This window comes from Gorilla gorilla, chromosome 13, assembly GCF_029281585.2.
Source record: "Gorilla gorilla gorilla isolate KB3781 chromosome 13, NHGRI_mGorGor1-v2.1_pri, whole genome shotgun sequence".
NCBI lineage: Eukaryota > Metazoa > Chordata > Mammalia > Primates > Hominidae > Gorilla > Gorilla gorilla.
Genome location: NC_073237.2, coordinates 13,351,687 through 13,370,357, shown reverse-complemented (window position 1 = coordinate 13,370,357; position 18,671 = coordinate 13,351,687). Strand labels below are relative to the sequence as shown.

Sequence of the window (18,671 nt, the reverse complement as noted above, 5' to 3'; positions counted from 1 at the left end):
AACCTACGGAATGGGAGAAAATTTTTGGAATCTACTCATCTGACAAAGGGCTAATATCCAGAATCTACAAAGAACTCAAACAAATTTACAAAAAAAAAAATCAAACAACCCCATCAAAAAGTGGGCAAAGGATATGAACAGACACTTCTCAAAAGAAGACATTTATGCGGCCAACAGACACATGAAAAAATGCTCATCATCACTGGCCATCAGAGAAATGCAAATCAAAACCACAATGACATACCATCTCACACCAGTTAGAATGGTGATTATTAAAAAGTCAAGAAACAACAGGTGCTGGAGAGGATGTGGAGAAACTGAACACTTTTACACTGTTGGTGGGACTGTAAACTAGTTCAACCATTGTGGAAGACAGTGTGGCGATTCCTCAAGAATCTATAACTAGAAATACCATTTGACCCAGCCATCCCATTACTGGGTATATACCCAAAGGATTATAAATCATGCTGCTATAAAGACACATGCACACGTATGTTTATTGCGACACTATTCACAATAGCAAAGACTTGGAACCAACCCAAATGTCCAACAATGATAGACTGGATTAAGAAAATGTGGCACATATACACCATGGAATATTAAGCAGCCATAAAAAAGGATGAGTTCATGTCCCTTGTAGGGACATGGATGAAGCTGGAAACCATCATTCTCAGCAAACTATCGCAAGGTCAGAAAACCAAACACTGCATGTTATCACTCATAGGTGGGAATTGAAGAATGAGAACCCTTGGACACAGGAAGGGGAACATCACACACCAGGGCCTGTCATGGGGTGGGGGGATGGGGGAGGGATAGCATTAGGAGATACACCTAATGTAAATGATGAATTAATGGGTACAGCACACCAACATGGCACATGCGTGAATATGTAACAAACCTGCACATTGTGCACATGTACCCTAGAACTTACAGTATAATAATAAAAAAAAATGTAGCAGGTGAAAATGTAAATAAATGATTCTAAAAGTAAAGATAAATGATATAAAATCATGAATAATAGTATTGATTTGAATTTTTAGGCATTCTTACACTAGGATTCAAGGTGTGGAAGAAGATAGAAGTAAAGGCAGGTTGCATTTCTTATCTTTCACAGGTACAAGTCCAGTTTTATTCTCGATATTGATGGAAAAATGGTATAATTATGTTTTCTAAACATTTAAATATAAACATTGATAGACTAGAAATGGGCTTCTGACTTGCATATCAACAAAAAATGCAAGGGATAAAAACAAATCAATTAATAGCAAAACATAGACAAATTTACAAAGAAAATATCAAAGTATTTTTAATAAAGAAAAAGATGATAAATAAAACCAAACGTACCAGAAATCATAAATACAAACATATTACTCTCATATTGCATATTGAGAAATACTCTCAGATAACTTTGAAATTAAAGGCATTACATGCTATACACGAAAGACAAAAACTAAATTTAAATGGCAATTCAAAAATAAAGAGATAGAGGCCAGGCGCGGTGGCTCATGCCTGTAATCCCAGCACTTTGGGTGGCCAAGGTGGGTGGATCATGAGGTCAAGAGATCGAGACCAACCTGGCCAACATGGTGAAACTCCATCTCTACTAAAAATACAAAAAATTAGCTGGGCGTGGTGGTGCATGCCTGTAGTCCCAGCTACTCAGGAGGCTGAGGCAGGAGAATCGCTTGAACCTGGGAAGCGGAGGTTGCAGTGAGCTGAGTGGAGCCACTGCACTCCAGCCTGGTGACAGAGCAAGACTCCGGCTCAAAAAAAAAAAAAAAGAGAGAAAAAAAGATATGAGATACTAAACCTTAATACACTGAAAGTTCCAATAATATCAAAGTTGAATTAAAAGCACAAATATTAACTATGAACATGACTCATTTTTTATCAATAGAAGGTGGAAGCTACATGACACTAACAAGACCGTGTTTAATGAAATGGGATTTGTATTGAAGGCAGGTGCTATCTCCCCCACTGGACACATTTTTCTCTTGTGCAGACTCTGGGGGTAGGGAGGTGGCCATGATGCAAAGCACGAGAAACACTGTAGTGACTCTGGTCTTCCTGCTCACTCTAGATCACTAAAACAGGGTAAGGACAATACAGAGGGATGACATGTTCATGCTGAAAAAATTATGAGTCACTTAGGAGAAAAGTAAATTTCTACACTTTATACCTTAAGACAAAGTAAATTCAGGGCAGATATTTTATTTAAATGAAGAAAATAAATTCAAAACAGAAATTTTGGTGGATATATTTAAAATCTTGGGGTGAGAAGGACTTTCTGAGAATAACATTAAAGGCAAAATCACAAAGAAAAGTACAGATACATTTGATTACATGAGGATTAAATGCTTTTATGTAGTGAAAAGCAAGACAACCTGGGAGAAATTGCTTATATTACATAAAATAGAAAAAGGATCAATAGATTTAACTTTTCAGTCCAAAGACAGAAAAGGATAAATGAAGGTGTGTCAAAGAACGTGCATTAGAACAAATATATTTACTAATATCAGAGAAATCAATGATGGCTAGTGTTAAGTGTGGGAGGGGAGAAATGTACACTTTGCATCTTGATGTTAAAGCATATATCAATATCAATAGCGTCACAATCATTCCCTTTGACACAGAATTTCCACTTCTGAGAATTTATGACAAGCAAATAACCAACAATATACGGAGATTTAGCCTCAAATATATTCATTTTTGTAAGTTAAAAACTTGTAAAAAACTGAATTGTTCAGCAATATCTGACTATTAAATGAATTATAGCACATCTACACCATGAAATATCACACAACTGTTACAAATAATGTTGTAAGTGCACATGAATATATATTAACAAAAAATATAGCCATGATGTCATTAATAAGGTTATTTGCAAAAGAATAAGTATGGTCTCATATCTGTAAACAAAAAAAGTGTATGCTTAAAGAACTTAGAAGTGCATGCATCAAAGTTTAAGAATGACTAAATGTGGGTAGATTTGTTGATTGTATTTTCAGATTTTCCTTAATGAACTCTTACGTTATTTTTAGCTTTTAGAATAAAACCTATTTACAGAACTACAGAGTTTTCAAAGTATTTTTGCATGTTATTTTCATTTTATTACTAATTTTTTAAATACAATATCCAATACATGGATTGCATAATAGCCAGTTTACATTTGAATAATCTGAAAGTTAAAGAGGGTTAGTGACTTGCTGAGTATCAGGTGAATGAATATATGATGGCAAAGCCAAGCACTGATTCCAGCTTTTACTATAAATCCAATATCATTCCCCTGTTATGAAACACCAGCATTTCTCACAGGGACTACTGCAAATTCCTCCTATATCTATGTAATGAGACTTTGTAATTTAAAAATAAAATAAAATGAAAACCTGCTTTATTTTGTTTGGAGTGGGGAAAGAAGGAAATGCTTGCCTTGCTTAATTGGTCTAATTTTGTTTCAGCCCTGGGCAGCTCCATTACAGAAAACGTATAGCTAATCTGCAGACACACAGTTTAATTCAGTGGCAAATTCAGGGTAATTTGAAGAACTATTTTTATTTGCCCTCTTTGTTTCCAATCTTTGTTTAGTCACCAACAGCTTACAACCATGGTGAGTTAACTTCCTCTATGGCAGTACTTCCTCTCCAGCATTGACACAAGCTGGTGAATGGTTATACAACTGGGCAAGAAAGAAGCAGAAGAAAAATCTCCTGAATATGTCTGCAGTTCAGACACAGGCCAGTTTAAGAATGTATTGTTTCATTACAGTGAGTACATGATAAAATGCCTTCAGGTCAGTGCAACAGGAAGTACTCTAGTGAGATTAGAAACAAATAAGAATAAAATCCCAATGAGCATAAAGAGGTCTTAGTCAGCAAAATATGTTTGCTTTTGCTATCAATACTATTTGCTCATAGGCAAAATGTACAAAATTGGGAATCACACCATATCCAGTAAAAATGAGAAACGTTCACTATTGATGAGTTAAGTAGCATTCTGCATTCCTGTTTTTTTTTAAAAAAACTTTTAATGGAATTAATTTCCTCTAAGAATACTTTTTACATTTTCAAGCTAGAAGAACATTTATTTCTGAATGGATGGAATATTTTTTTCAAAATAATACTTGTCTAAGAATTCAACTGGAGTAAATACGGTGTACCCTCCCACCCATACATTTTGATATCTTTCCATAGTTTCCCTTTTTCCTTCTTGCCTCAGCGGAAGCCCTGTTTAACTAAAGGTAAGAGATCCATCAATGGCTCCCTCCTTTCAAATTTCAAACTGACTTACTCATATGAAGCAACATTTTCAGCATCTTCAACTTCAAACTTGGAAAGTCGTGCTAACACACTTTAGCCACCAAAAAAAAAAAAAGCAAAAATATATCATTAGATATTTGCTACACAAAATAGTGATAAAAATATATTTGAATAACAAGAATCCCATGAATCTAAAGGATATAGTAAACATGACTTAGCTCACTGGAAGACCTAATATTTAAGAAAGAAAATTACAATCATTAACCAGAAACTCTTTCCTCATGGATACTCCCAACACTGAATTTTGCATATTTTTATCTTCTTTTCTCTCTCTGTCTCTTTCTATATATATGTATATAAAGATATATAAAAGAATATGTATATGGATATATAATATATAAATAATATGTGTATAGACATATCTCAAAGACATTGTGGGTTTCATTCCAGACCACTGCAATGAAGCAAAAACTGCATTAAGCAACTCACACAAATGTTTTGGGTTCCCTGTGCATATAAAAGTTATGTTTACCCTACACTGTAGCCTGTTAAGTTTACAATGGCATTATGTTCAAAAAACTTATGTGTATACCTTAATTAAAAACTACTTTATTGGTTAAAAAATGCTAATGATCACCTTTTGCTGGTGGAGGGCGTTGCCTCCATGTTCATGGCTGCTGACTGATCAGAGTGGTGGTTGCCAATGGTCGGAGTGGCTGAGACAATTTCTTAAAATAGGACAACAATGAAGTTAGCTGTAGCAAATGGCTCTTCCTTTCACAAGTGAGGATTAAGTGGTGAAGCCATCAGGTCCTGGACTTTGTTGAAAGCCTTTTTATTACTGATTTAATCTCATTACTTGTTTTTGGTCTGTTCAGGTTTTCTATTTCTTCTTGGTTTAGTCTTGGTAGGTCGTATGGGTCAAGGATTTTGTCCACCTCCTCTAGGTTTTCAAATTTATTGTAGAGTTGCTCATAATAGTCTCTAATAATTATTTTTATTTCTGTCATTATCTGTTATGCGGTCTCTTTTTTTGTTTCTGATTTTACTTATTTGGGTCTTCCCTTTTTCTTAATTAGTCTAGATAATGGTTTGTTGATATTTTTTAAACCTTTTCGTTGTTAACCTTTTGTAATTTTTGCCTCAAATTTGTTTATTTCTGTTTGGTCTTCATTATTTATTTCCTTTTAATAATTTGGGGTTTGGTTTGTTCTTACTATTCTAGTTTCTTGAGGTAGAATTTTTCAGTGGTTTATTTGAAAGTTTTCTAGTTTTTTTGATCCAGGCATTTATTGCTAAAAATATACTTTTTTTTTATACTTTAAGTTCTAGGGTACATGTGCACAATGTGCAGGTTTGTTACACATGTATACATGTGCCATGTTGGTGTGCTGCGCCCATTAACTCGTCATTTACATTAGGTATATCTCCTAATGCTATCCCTCCCCCCTCCCCCTACCCAACAACAGGCCCCAGTGTGTGATGTCCCCCTTCCTGTGTCCGAGTGTTCTCATAGTTCAATTCCCACCTATGAGTGAGAACATGTGATGTTTGGTGTTTTGTCCTTGCGACAGTTTGCTGAAAAAATGATGAGTTCATGTCCTTTGTAGGGACACGGATGAAGCTAAAAACATATTTCTTAATAACTGCTTTTGCTGCGTCCCCTGTTTTGGTATACTGTGTTTCTAGTTACATTTGTTTCAAGGAATTCTTAAATTTCATTCTTAATTTCTTTCTTCACTCACTGTAACTCAAGGGCATGTTGTTTAATTTCCATATGTCTGTATAGTTTTGAATGTTCCTCTTGTTATGAATGTCTAGTTTTATTCCATTGTGGTAAGATAAGATACCTGATAGAATTTCAATTTTTAAAAATTTCTTGAGACTTGTTTTGTAGCCTAACATACGGTCTATCTTGGATAATGTTTCATGTGCTGATGAAAAGAATGTGTATTCTGGAGCTGTTAGGTGAGATGTTCTGTATATGTTTGTTATTTATGTCCATTTGGTCTATGGTGGAGTTTAAGTCTGATGTTTCTTTGTTGTTTTTCTGTCTAGATGATTTGTCCAATGCTGAGAGTGGGATACGGAAGTGCCCAACTCTTATTGTAATGGGGTCTATCTCCCTCTTTAGATCTAGTAATATTCGCTTTATATATCTAGGTGCTCTGGTGTTTGAGTGCATACATATTTACAATTATACACATATTACAATTATATTTCTTGCTGAATTGAACCCTTTATTATTACATAATACTCTTGTTTGTCAATTTTTATGGTTTTTAACTTGAACTCTGTTTTGTCTGATACAAGTATAGCTATCCCTGCTCACTTTGGGCTTCCATTTGCATAGGATATCTTTTTCCATCCCTTTATTATCAGTCTATGTGTTTCTATACCGGTAAAGTGAGTTTCTTTTAGATAAAATATAGTTGGGTCTTATTTTTTAATCCACTCAGTAAGTCTATATCCTTCATGGGGTATTTAATCTATTAACATTCAAAGTTATTATTGGTAGGTGAGGAGTTACTTCCAACGTTTTATTGTTTTCTGGTTGTTTTGTATATGTTTTATTCCTTTCTTCCTGTTTACTTTTGAAGTTGGGTAGTTTTCTGTAGTGATAAGGTTTCATTCCTTTCTCTTTCTCCTTTATGTATTGACTCTAACAGTGACTTTTAAAGTTTTGCATGTTTTCATGATGGTGGTTATCATCTTTTTACTTCCAGATGTAAGACTCCCTTGGGCATTTCTTGTAATGTTGGTCTAGTGGTGATGAATTATCTTGGTTTTTGTTTATCTATGACAGATTTTATGTCTTCTTCATTTGTAAAGGATAGCTGTGCTGGCTATAATATTCTTGGCTGAAAGATTTTTTTCTTTCAGAACTTTGAATGTATCATCCCATTCTCTTCTAGCCTAAGGTTTCCACTGGGAAATCAGCTGTTAGTCTAATGGGGATTCCATTATAAGTGTGTTACTTTTCTTTTGCTATTTTAAAAAATCTTTGTCTTTTGATTTTTCACAATTTGACTATAATGTCTGGGTTGAATGTATTTGGGGTTCTTTGATCTTCCTGGAACTAGATGTCTAGCTCTCTCTCAAGAGTTAGGAAGTTTTATGCTATTTTATTAAATATGTTTTCCTCATATTTTCTCTACACTTTTCCTTCTGGAATGCCCATAATATGAATATTTGATCAAATTAATGGTGTCCCATAAATCCTGTAGGCTTTTTTCATTCTTTTTTATCCTTTTTTGCCTGTCTGTGTTATTTCAAAAGACTTGTCTTCAAGTTCAGAAATTATTTCTTCTGCTTGTTCTTGTCTGTAAAGCCATTGATTGTATTTTTTCATTTCATCCATTGAACTGTTTAGCTTTTAGGGCTTCTGTTTGGTTATTTTTATGATATCTGTATCTTTACTGAATTTCTCTTTCACCTGATTTCATTGACTTGTCCATCTGTATTACCTTACATCTCACTGAGTTTCCTTAAGATTATTCTTTTTTCTGTCACATCATATGTTTATGATCGGGTTCTATTACTGGATAATTATTATTTCCCTTTGTAGGTGACATGTTTTCTTGCATTTTCATGGTTGCTGTGTTTCTAAATTGATTTCTATGCATCTGGTGAAAAAGTCACCTTTTCCAATTTTATGGAGTAGGTTTACTTGTATGAATTAATTTGTATGAATGGGTCTTGGATGTCAGTTCACTGGGGTATACCGGCCTTGGTTCTACATGGATGCAGTAAGTGTAGTCTCCATGTAGTTTATTCAGCTGTGATCCACACTAGTAACATTTGCAAGTTACTCAGTGGCCTAGGTTAAGGAAGTTTGTAGTGATGGTGGTGCAGCCTTGCCAGGGGTGGGCTCACTGGGCTGTTTCTCAGGGTAAGGGTGTGTGCAGGCATACAGTGGGTCAGAAAACTTGGAGTATGGCTTTATGCCGCTGGCCATGGTGCCATCACTCTAGCCAGGAGCATGGGGATGCAGTTGCTCAACCAGGGCATGACTTCCAGATGTGCTTTGCAGGACAGTGTCTCAGGCCCAGGATGCAGGCACACAGCTGTTTGCCTGGCCTGGAAGCATGCACTCCAGGAGTGGCCTGAAGGGCTGTTTCCCATAACTGGTATGTGGGTACACAGCTGCTCATCTGGCCTGGGGGCAGTCTGCTGGGGGAAACTCATGGGCCAAATATATAGGTGCATAGCTGCTAAGATGGACTGAAGGTATCTTTGCCAGGGCTGGCCAAGAGGGGTGTTTCTCAGGCCTGGGATACAGTCAAATGACTTCTCAGCTGTCCTAGATGTGTGTCTGCTGGGGGTAGTCCATAGAGCTATTCTAGCTCAGGATGTGGGCACACTGCTGCTCAGCTGGCCTGGGTGGCGCCTGCCAGGGGAAGCCCTGGGGACTGCTTCTATGAGCCAGGATGTGGACAGGAGGCTGCTCAGCTGGCGTAAGGGCATGTCTTCTGGGAGTAGCCCATGGAGCTCTTTCTTAGGTCCAGGACATGGGCATTCATGGCTGATTGGCTGGTCTGGAGGTGCATCTGCCGGGAATGGATACAGGAGTATTTCTCAGGCTCATCCAAGGTTGCACAGCTGCTTAGTTGGCCTGGGAGTGTTTCTGTGGGGGGTGGCCTAAAGGGCTGTTCCTCAAGCTGGGACATAGGTATGTGGCTGCTTAGTTGGCCTGAGTAAGCTCCCAGGGTTGCTTCTCAGCCCTGAGACTTGGGCATACACAGTTGCTTGTCTCTCAGGTCTGAGACACAGGTGCAAGGCCCACTTGGTGGTGTGCCTGCTGGGGGCAGCCTGTGGGACTGTTTCTCAGGCCCTTATTAAAAGCAGAGGGCTACTGGGCACGCCAGCAGCATGTCTGTGGTTGATGGGGCCCGCAAGGCTGTTTCTCAGGTCCTGAGCATGGGCTCATAGTCACTTTGTTGACCTGCGGGTGTATCAGCTGCTCAGAGGCTTAGGGGCCTCTCCCACTTGGGAGAGGGCATGTAGTGGTTTGGCTGTCTTAAGAGTGAATTTACCCTGGATGGGACTGCAGATTATTCCTCTGTCTGGAAGTGTGGTGGTGGCGGTTGATTTCCCTACTCTGCATTACTTGAGTTACAGCCAGTCCTGGGACCAACCTCCACACAGCTGGGATTGTGGCTTTAACCCACCCATGTGGGCTTGGTGTACTGAAGATAAAGCTCCAGTGCTGGAGAGGCACAGTGACTACTGGCCCCCAGAGGAGGGCACACTCAAGAGATGACTCTGTTCTCAAGATGGTGCTGTGTTGCTGCAGCTTAAGTCTCTGGGGGTGGGAAGTCTTCACCTTGTACTCCTAGTCCAGGACATGCAGCTGTGTGAATCCTTGGCAATACTCCAAACTGGCCTGAGGGCTTGCAAAGACTGTGAGATTCTCTTGTTGTAAAGACTTTGTGTTTGTGATGGCAGTGGGGCTGGTGGGGATCTTCTGCCTACCTTCACCCTGCAATGAGAAGTCCCTCCTGTCTCTGGGCCAATTCAATCCAGATGGGACAGAAGGGGCTGCACAGGCTGAGTGCTTCCGTACTATGGCAACTTTCAGTCACCACAGATGTGTCTCCACTCCTTTGCTGCACTCCAGGACTATCCCTTTGATACTCTAATCAAATCTTAGATGTTTATTTCTTGCCTCGGTTCTTTCTTGTAGGGGAGATGAGCACCAGACATCTCTAGTCACCCATCTTGCTTGATTTAGCATAATTCGTAAGGGCCCCAGGATTTTCAGAATAGTCAATGATTGTTGGCTTCAACTTAAAGTCACCAGCTTCATTAGCCCCTAACAAGAGAATTGGCCTGTGCTTTGAAGATTTGAAACCATGCATTGACTTCTCCTCTCTAAATATAAAAGTCCTAGATGGCATCTTCTTCCAATAAAAGGCTATCTTGTCTACATTGAAAATGTGTTGTTTAGTTTGGCCACATTCATCAGTTATCTCACCTAGATCTTCTGGATAACTTGCTGCTGCTTCTGCATCGGCACTGGCTGTTTACTTTGCACTTCTATGTGATAGAGATGGCTTCTTTCCTTAAACCTCATGAACAAACCTTTTAGCGTCAAGCTTTTCTTCTGCAGCTTCCTTACCTCTCCCAGGCTTCACTGAATCAAAGAGAGTGAGGACCTTGTCCTGGATTACGCTTTGGCTTAAGGGAATGCTGTGGCTGGTTTGATCCTTTATCCAGACCACTACAACATTCTCCATATTAGCAATCAGACTGTTTTTCTTTCTCAACATTTGTATGTTCACTGGAGTAGCAGTCTTAATTTTCTTCAAGAAGTTTTTTGGCTTTTCTGTTTTGTTTTGTTTTTGTTTTTGTTTTACATTCACAACTTGGCTGAAATGGTGCAAGAAGTCTAGCCTTCCTCACAATCATTTCTAGCTTTTGGTTTAAAGTGAGAGACATGCGACTCTTCCCTTCACTAGGACACTCAGAGACCATCATAGGCTTATTAAATGGCCTACTTTCAATATTGTTGTGTCTCAGGGAATAGGGAGGCCCAAGGAGAAGGAGAAAGATGGGGGAATGGCTAGTCAGTGGAGCAGTCACAACAAACATGTCATTGATTAGGCTTGTCATCTTAATATGGACATGGTTCGTGTTGCCCCAAAACAATTACAATAGTAACATCAAAGATCACTGATCACAGATCACCATAACAGATATGATAATAAAAAGTTTGGAATATTGCAAGAATTATTAAAATGTGACAAGAGACACAAAGTGAGAACACGCTGTTGGAAAAATGAAACCAGGAGACTTGCTCAATGTAGGGTTGCTACAAACCTTCAGTTTACAAAAAAGTAATATCTGAGGGGCAATAAAATAAAGCACAATAAAACAAGATATACCTGCATATACACACACATATATGTATATATAAACTATATATGTGTATATATACATATATATGCTAAAGGATATATACATATATGTTTACATATATATACACACACATGCTCATATATATATTAAACGATATATATGACTACTGATGTTATTAATTTGGGTCAGTGCTAAAGAATATATCTACATATAGATATGTATATATAGATATATATACACACATTTAAATATGCACATATGTAGACATGTATATAGATATGTGTATCTATATACATATGTAGACATATGTATATAGATATATGTATATCTATATACACACAAATACATATTTATATATCTATATATATTACATATATAGCTAAAAGATATATCTGTATATATACACACACACACATACATGTGTGTTGTGTGTGTGTGTGTGTAGATAGATCCTTTAGCACTGACCCAAATTAATAATGTCAGTAGTTTTCAATGACACCACCATTGAAAGGTGAGTTATATCAAATATATATCAAATTAGTGAAAGACTACTGATGTCATTTTATCCGGGCCAGTGCTAACGATTAAAAATGTACACTGCAGGTCAAGTGACTTCAGAGACATACTTTTCTGGCTGAAATTATGTACAATTGCTCTACATTTATAAACTGGCTGAACTCTGAAAATGTATATGTCAATGCGTATATCATTTTTTCCTAGAAGAAAACCTTATATTATGTAAAGGTGCTCTTGGGCCTTAAAAAACAAACTAATGAATCACAATTTAAGTGCAGTTCTTTATTACTTCATTTGTGAGTGAATTTTACCAATCTTAATATATGCCTCTCTTCTTTCTCTCCGTATTTTGAAATCTCACCCATCATTGATGACTCTACCACACATTACTCTTTTTAATTCAATGAGGTAATAGCTAAAGGATTAAAAATGAACATAGCAAGACTCCACATGTTATCCTAGACTTAATTTTCTGATACAAATTAGTAATAATTATTCTCCAATTTATAATCTAGTTCCCCTGAAAAATGGACATTAATCAGTTATTTATTTGAAACATGGTATTTAATTTTTCTCTGGAAATGAGGTTTTAGATGTTTGTAATGAAATTTTTCAGCCTGTGAAAAAAACTTAATGAATCAAGTTTATATACATTTCTTTACTCCTAAACCTAATCCCCAAGTTACTGTTTCTGGCAAAATTTACATAAAATCAACTTTAGTTTGTAAACACCCACCTTGCTCGCCCTTGTAATTTTCTGCCTTCTCACGTTCAAATACCACCAGTAACTCTTCACCAATCATGGATGTCTTTCCTGCCCCTCAGATAGGGTTAAGTAACTACAGACCCAAGGCAGGGCCTCCATACAATCTGATGGCTCATGACTGTAAACCCAGCAGTTTGGGAGGCTGAGGCGGGTAGATCACGAGGGCAGGAGTTCAAGACCAGCCTGGCCAATATAGTGAAAACCTGCCCCTACCAAAAATACAAAAAATTTGTCTGGCATGGTAGCACATGACTGCAGTTCCAGCTACTCAGGAGGCTGAGGCAGGAAAATCGCTTGAACCCAGGAGAAGGAGGTTACAGTGAGCCGAGATCACGCCGCTGCATGCCAGCTTGGGAAACAGCGAGACTTCATCTCAAAAAATAATAATAATAATAGAAATACGTTTTAATTTGCCCATGCCTCCAACGTCCTATAAAATAAATTCTTTTAAAAATTTATTTATTGGCTTAAAAATCAATACTACACACAAAACTCACATGCTATTGCTTAATGAGCAGCTAAGAATTCTCACCTAGATGTTTCCTTAATCAGCCACTGATTAAACACAATCCTTTTATTCCTTCTGTAAAATCTCATTCATTTTGCAAGGTTTCTTGAGCATTACACTATAATTAACTTGAATCAGGTTTTCCATATTACTTACACCTTTATGATTTATTTCCAGGAGAGGTTTTCACATGATTGGGAAAACCCTCCACCACCTCCTTCCTTTCACTGATCATGCTAGTCTCTCCTGCCCATAAGACACAGTGAAGTACCCGCACACTTGAGGAAAGCGGCATCCAATGAGGTGGTGGGTTTGGGTTGGGTCTAGGCACCAACCTCACATGTGGACAGAGCTCTCGAGTGTGTGGGACAAGTCCACGTTCCATTAGCTCCGTTCTTTTTTTCCCAGGGCTTCACTACTCCTTATTGGCTGCTATCTCCTCCATGTTGCAAATAGGATTCTCTCCTTTCTTGGAACACTGTGGTAGGGTCTCAAACTCAGGAAACCTGAATCCCTTAAAAAATTGCCTACCAGAAATTGAGGGTGACAAAGACACTAACAGGAAGAAGCAGCTCTCCTACGAACTGACCTCCTTATACAACTCCATCAAAAAAAGGTGCAAAGTTATCTACAAATGCTACAATGAGAAGAATTGGAAACCCTGTTAAAAAACACTCTGTATGGCCATGCAGGCTCCTGAGAGTAAATTCCACAAATGTCCATCTGTCTCCGTGTTTTGTGTTTCCATTTTTTGCATGGGTTTGTTTGTGTAAATGTGTTGACAAAAGTGTGTATGGATGAAGATGGATGGATATATTTGTGTATGTGCTTCGTGTGTGTATAGCTCTATGCACTCTTATGCATACGTGTGTCTTCATGTATTTATAACTCACCTTTCACTGATAGGTGACACCAGGGCTGCTCCTTTAAATTCACTTGTGTGTGGGCTAGAGGATGATAAAAGAATACAGTCAGATAGGAGATGCAATTCTAAATTTGCTTTTTTGGAAAATTAGCTTTTATTACTCTAGACAGAAACCAATGAATTCCTGTCAGAAATCTGAGTCCCATAAAAAAACTGCTTAGTAGGAACTAAGGGTGGCAAATACACCACAGGAAGAAGCAAATCTCCTATGACCTGCTCCTTTTTATAGAACTCCACCAAAGAAGGATGCAAAGTTACTAACAAATGCTACAATGAGACGAATTGGAAACTCTGTTAAAAAAAAAAAAATCTCTGTGGCCATGCAGGCTCCTGAGAGTAAATTCCACAAATGTCCACCAGTCTCCTTTCTCTTTGGTCTATGTTTCCATCATGTGCATGGATTAGTTTGTGTAAGTGTGTTGAAGAGACGTGTGGATGGATGGATGGATGGATGGATGGATGGATGGATGGGGTATACTTGCTCATGTGCCTGTGTGTGTATAGTTCTATGCACACTTATGCTGACAGGTGACTTTAACTATTTATTACTCACCTTTCTTTCGCAGGTGCCTCCTCGGTTGCTCCTTTAAATTCACTTGTCTGTGGACTAGTGGATGATAAGAGAAAACAGTCAGAGAGGAGACATAATTTTGAATTTATATTTTGGAAAAATTACCTTTCATTACTCTAGACAGAAACCAATTAATTTCTGACTATTCATGTGTATAGCACTACTGGAACCTGGAATGTCTTTTCCTCTTTATTAGAAATGAGGATTTATATGGCGACAACCAAAATCTTAGGCGGGGGAAAATAGTAATGCTTCCCGATTTAAGTAAACCTCTTTATTATGACCTCAGTCCCAATGTGTGACAGCTTTGTGGTGGCAGTTATTTCAAACTCAACTCCAATTTGTAGGTAGTCAGCCCTCTTATTCCATTCAATGTCCTGCTTAAAAGGCCCTCCATTAGCTCCTTATGTTCACCCAGTATGGTGGTTTCTCATGTCCCACAAAAAGGGTCAGGTAACTAGAGGTCTGACACAGGGGCACAATCCAATAGGATGGTGATTTGAGGTTTGGAGCACCAGCCTCTGTGGTGGCAGGGTTCTGGAGGGTGGAGAACACCTCTAAGGCTCATACCTCTGTTGCTTTCTGCTGAAGGCTTCACAGTTCCCCAAGTACTCCTACCTCCTCCTCACTCCAAACAGGATTCTCTCTTCCCTGGGCCTACTCTGGTATGTCTGGTACACAAAAAATCTGCTTTTCCAAAGCATTTGCCCGCTACTTACTAAGGGTGACAAGACAGTAACAGATGGAAGCCTCTATCTATAGTCAGTTTCTTTTTTTCTAAACAATGTAAAAATGTGGAAGTTATCTATACATGATACAGTGAGATGATAAAGAACCTGTGTGAAAGAAACACTGTATTATCATGAACACATCTGAGAGTTAATCCCACTAATCTCGGTCTCTTTCTCTGTCACTGTTTTGTGTGTGTGTGTACATCTTTTTTTTTTTCTTTTTTTCTTTTTTGCAACAGTTTCGCTCCTGCTGCCCAGGGTGGAATGCAGCGGCATGTTCTCAGCTCACTGCAAACTCCACTTCCCCAGGTTCAATCGATTCTCCTGCCTCAGCCTCCTGAGTAGCTGGGATTAGAGGCACCTGCCACCACACCTGGCTAGTTCTTGTAGTTTTAGTAGAGACAGGGTTTCACGATGTTTGCCAGCCTGGTCTCAAACACCCGACCTCAGGGTATCTGCCTGCTTCAGCCTCCCAAAGTGCTCAGATTACAGGTGTGAACCATTGCACCTGGTCATGTGTACATCTTTTATAACTCACCTGTCATTGGGGCTGAGCCAATGATGACTCCCACCAGGTCAGTCGGATCGGGACTAAAGGACAAATATGGTCAGAGTCAGACACAATGCGTAATTCTAATGTTTTGCAACAAATAGCTACAGTTAGTCTATGTGTCATTCCCCAGTTACACTTTTATTATTCGCATGTATGTATATCACTAAATTGACCTGGGATGGCATTTGTCTTTTTATTAGAAATGAGGTTTCATATGCCAACAGTGAGCATTTTAGGCTGTGACCATAGCGATGCATGCAGATTAAGTAAGGGTATCTACACCTCAAGGTGTAACAGCATTTTTGGAGAGCATTTAATTCTAGTTCAAATTTAGTTCCTGAGTCTCCCTTCTTATAATCCCATTTGAGTTCCTCATTCTCTATCACCTCCAATCACCTCCTCACTTTCCACCCATCCTAGTTTTCTTTGCTGCCCAAGAGTTGCGGCCAAGTAGCTGGAGGCCTCAAGCAAGGGCTCCATCCCATGTGAGAGTGGGTATGGGCAAAGGCAGTCAGCCTCACATAACGGTAGAGCTCTGGAGGGGGTGAAATAATTCCAGGGTTATTAGCTCTGTTCTTTGTTTTGGCTGGGATTTCTCTGATCTTTGTCCACTCCTATCTCCTTCTCCCTGCAAGCAGGATTCGCTTCTCCCTTGGTTCATGCTACTAGGAAAGTCTCATTCTCACAGAAAGGTAATGTGACAAACACTAACATAAAAAGTCTCCCTCTATGAGTTCCTCCCCATTTTCCTACCTCCATCCAAAAAGAAAACAATATTGCATACAAAGCTCATTCTGAGAGGACTCTAGAAATAGTTTCAAGGGAACTCCTTGTTCCCATGGATGCCTGTCACACTCAATAGCCCTACTCAGTCTCTCTTGTGTGTATGAATGCATGTATGTATGTGTTTGTATATGCATAGATACATGTATAACTGTATTCCTTGATATCACATGGTGCATTGGCCAGCCTACTAGAAGGTACTCTCAATTCACACACAGGGCCATGCCAAAGAAGTTAACATGTACATACTAAGACAACATGTAACTTCCTAGACTTAAGGTTTTCAGTTCAAAATAATTCCAACTGCTTTTGTTTTGGTTTTTTGTTTTTGTTTTTTGTTGTTGTTTTTGGTTTTTTTGAGACAGAGTCTCACTCAGTCACCCAAGCTGGAGTGCAGTGGCATGATCTCGGCTCACTGCAACATCTGCCTCCCGGGTTCAAGCAATTCTCCTGCCTCAGCCTCCCGAGTAGCAGGGACTACAGGTGCCCGCCACCACACCCGGCTAATTTTGTATTTTTAGTAGAGATGGGGTTTCACCATGTTGGCCAGGCTGGCCTTGAACTACTGATCTCGTTATCCACCCGCCCTGGCCTCCCAAAGTGCTAGGACTACAGGCCTGAGCCACCGCACCCGACCTTCCAACTACTTTTCAACCTGTAAATTGCCTTACCCTTACAGAAGTCATGTGTGTATTTGGTTCTTTGGAATCTACCATGCCATTTACCCTACACATCATACTTTATATGATTGCAGCACATCTATCTAAGACTCACTGACTCAAGAGTTCACCAAAACTCTGTACCACTGGAGCTGGCCAATGCACGACAGACAGCCTTTTGTGGGTGAATTTCTTTTAAATTCGACTCCACTGTGTAGGCATTCCTCCTCCTAATCCCATCTATGGCCCACTTCCTGGATCTCTCCATCACGTCTTTCCTTTCACCCATCATGCTAGTCTTTCCTGTCCATGGGACACAGGCAAGTAGCTGTGGGCCTAAGGAAGGGCTGCATCCAATGAGGTGGTGTGCTTGTGTTTGTGTTTTAGCACCAACCTCATATGTTGACAGAGCTCTGGAGTGTGAGGGACAAGTCCATGTTCCATTAGCTCTGTTCTTTTCTGCCCAGGGCTTCACTGCTCCTTGTCAGCTGCTATCTCCTCCATGTTGCAAACAGGATTTTCTCCTCCTTTCTGTCAATCTGGTGGGCTCTCAAACTCAGGAAATCTGAGTCCTTTAAGAAGCTGCTTACTAGGAACTAACAGTGACAAATACACTAACATACGAAGCAGCAGCTCTCCTATGACCTGCTCCTTTTTATAACACTCCGTTAGAAAAGGAAGCAATGTTACCTACAAAGGCTACGAGGAGAAGAATTGGAAATCCTGTTAAAAACCACTCTCTATGGCCACGCAGGCTTCCCAGAATAAACTCCACAAATGTCCGGCCGTCTGTCTCCTTGTTGTATGTTTCCACTGTATGCATGGATTTGTTAGTGGATGTGTTTGAGAGAAGTGTGTATGGATGGATGCATGGATGGATGGATGGATATATTTGTTTATGTGCCTGTGTGTGTGAATACTTCTATGCTCAGTTATAATTCGATAAATAAAGACACACATATGCATAACTCACCTTTCATTTATACGTGCCTCTGGGTTCACTCCTGATAATTCATTTGTGGGTGGACTAGAGGATGACAAAAGAATACAGTCAGACAGGAGACACAATTCAAAATTTACTTTTCTGGTAAAACTAACTTTCATTACTCTGCACATAAACCAGTTAAGTTCTGACTATTCATGTGTATAGCACTATTTGGTTCTAAAATGTCATTTTTTTTATTAAAAAGGAGGATTTATATGATGGCAACCAACATCTTAGGCTGGGGAAAATAGTAATGCTTTCAGATTTAAATAAACCTCTTTATTATGACCTCAGTCCCAATGCGTGACAGCCTTTGTGGTGGCAGTTATTTCAAACTAAACTTTTGCGTGGAGGTAGTCAGCCCTCTTATTCCACTAAATGTGCTGCCTCGAAAGCCCTCCATTACTTCTTCACTTGATTGTCTCTCTTGGTCCACAAGTACGGTAAAGTAACTGCAGGTCTGAGTCAAGGACACAATCCAATATGATGGTATTTGGGGTTTTGAGTACCACCCTGTATTGTGGAAGAGTTCTGCAGGGTCGAAAACATTTCTAGGG

General features: G+C 39.1%; 1 pseudogene; it reads right to left on the bottom strand.

The window, feature by feature from the left end:
- Positions 1-18,245, bottom strand: part of LOC129524660 (phosphatidylinositol 3,4,5-trisphosphate 3-phosphatase TPTE2-like) — a 39,184-nt pseudogene extending 20,939 nt beyond the window's left edge.
- Between the last annotated feature and the right edge of the window lie 426 nt (positions 18,246-18,671).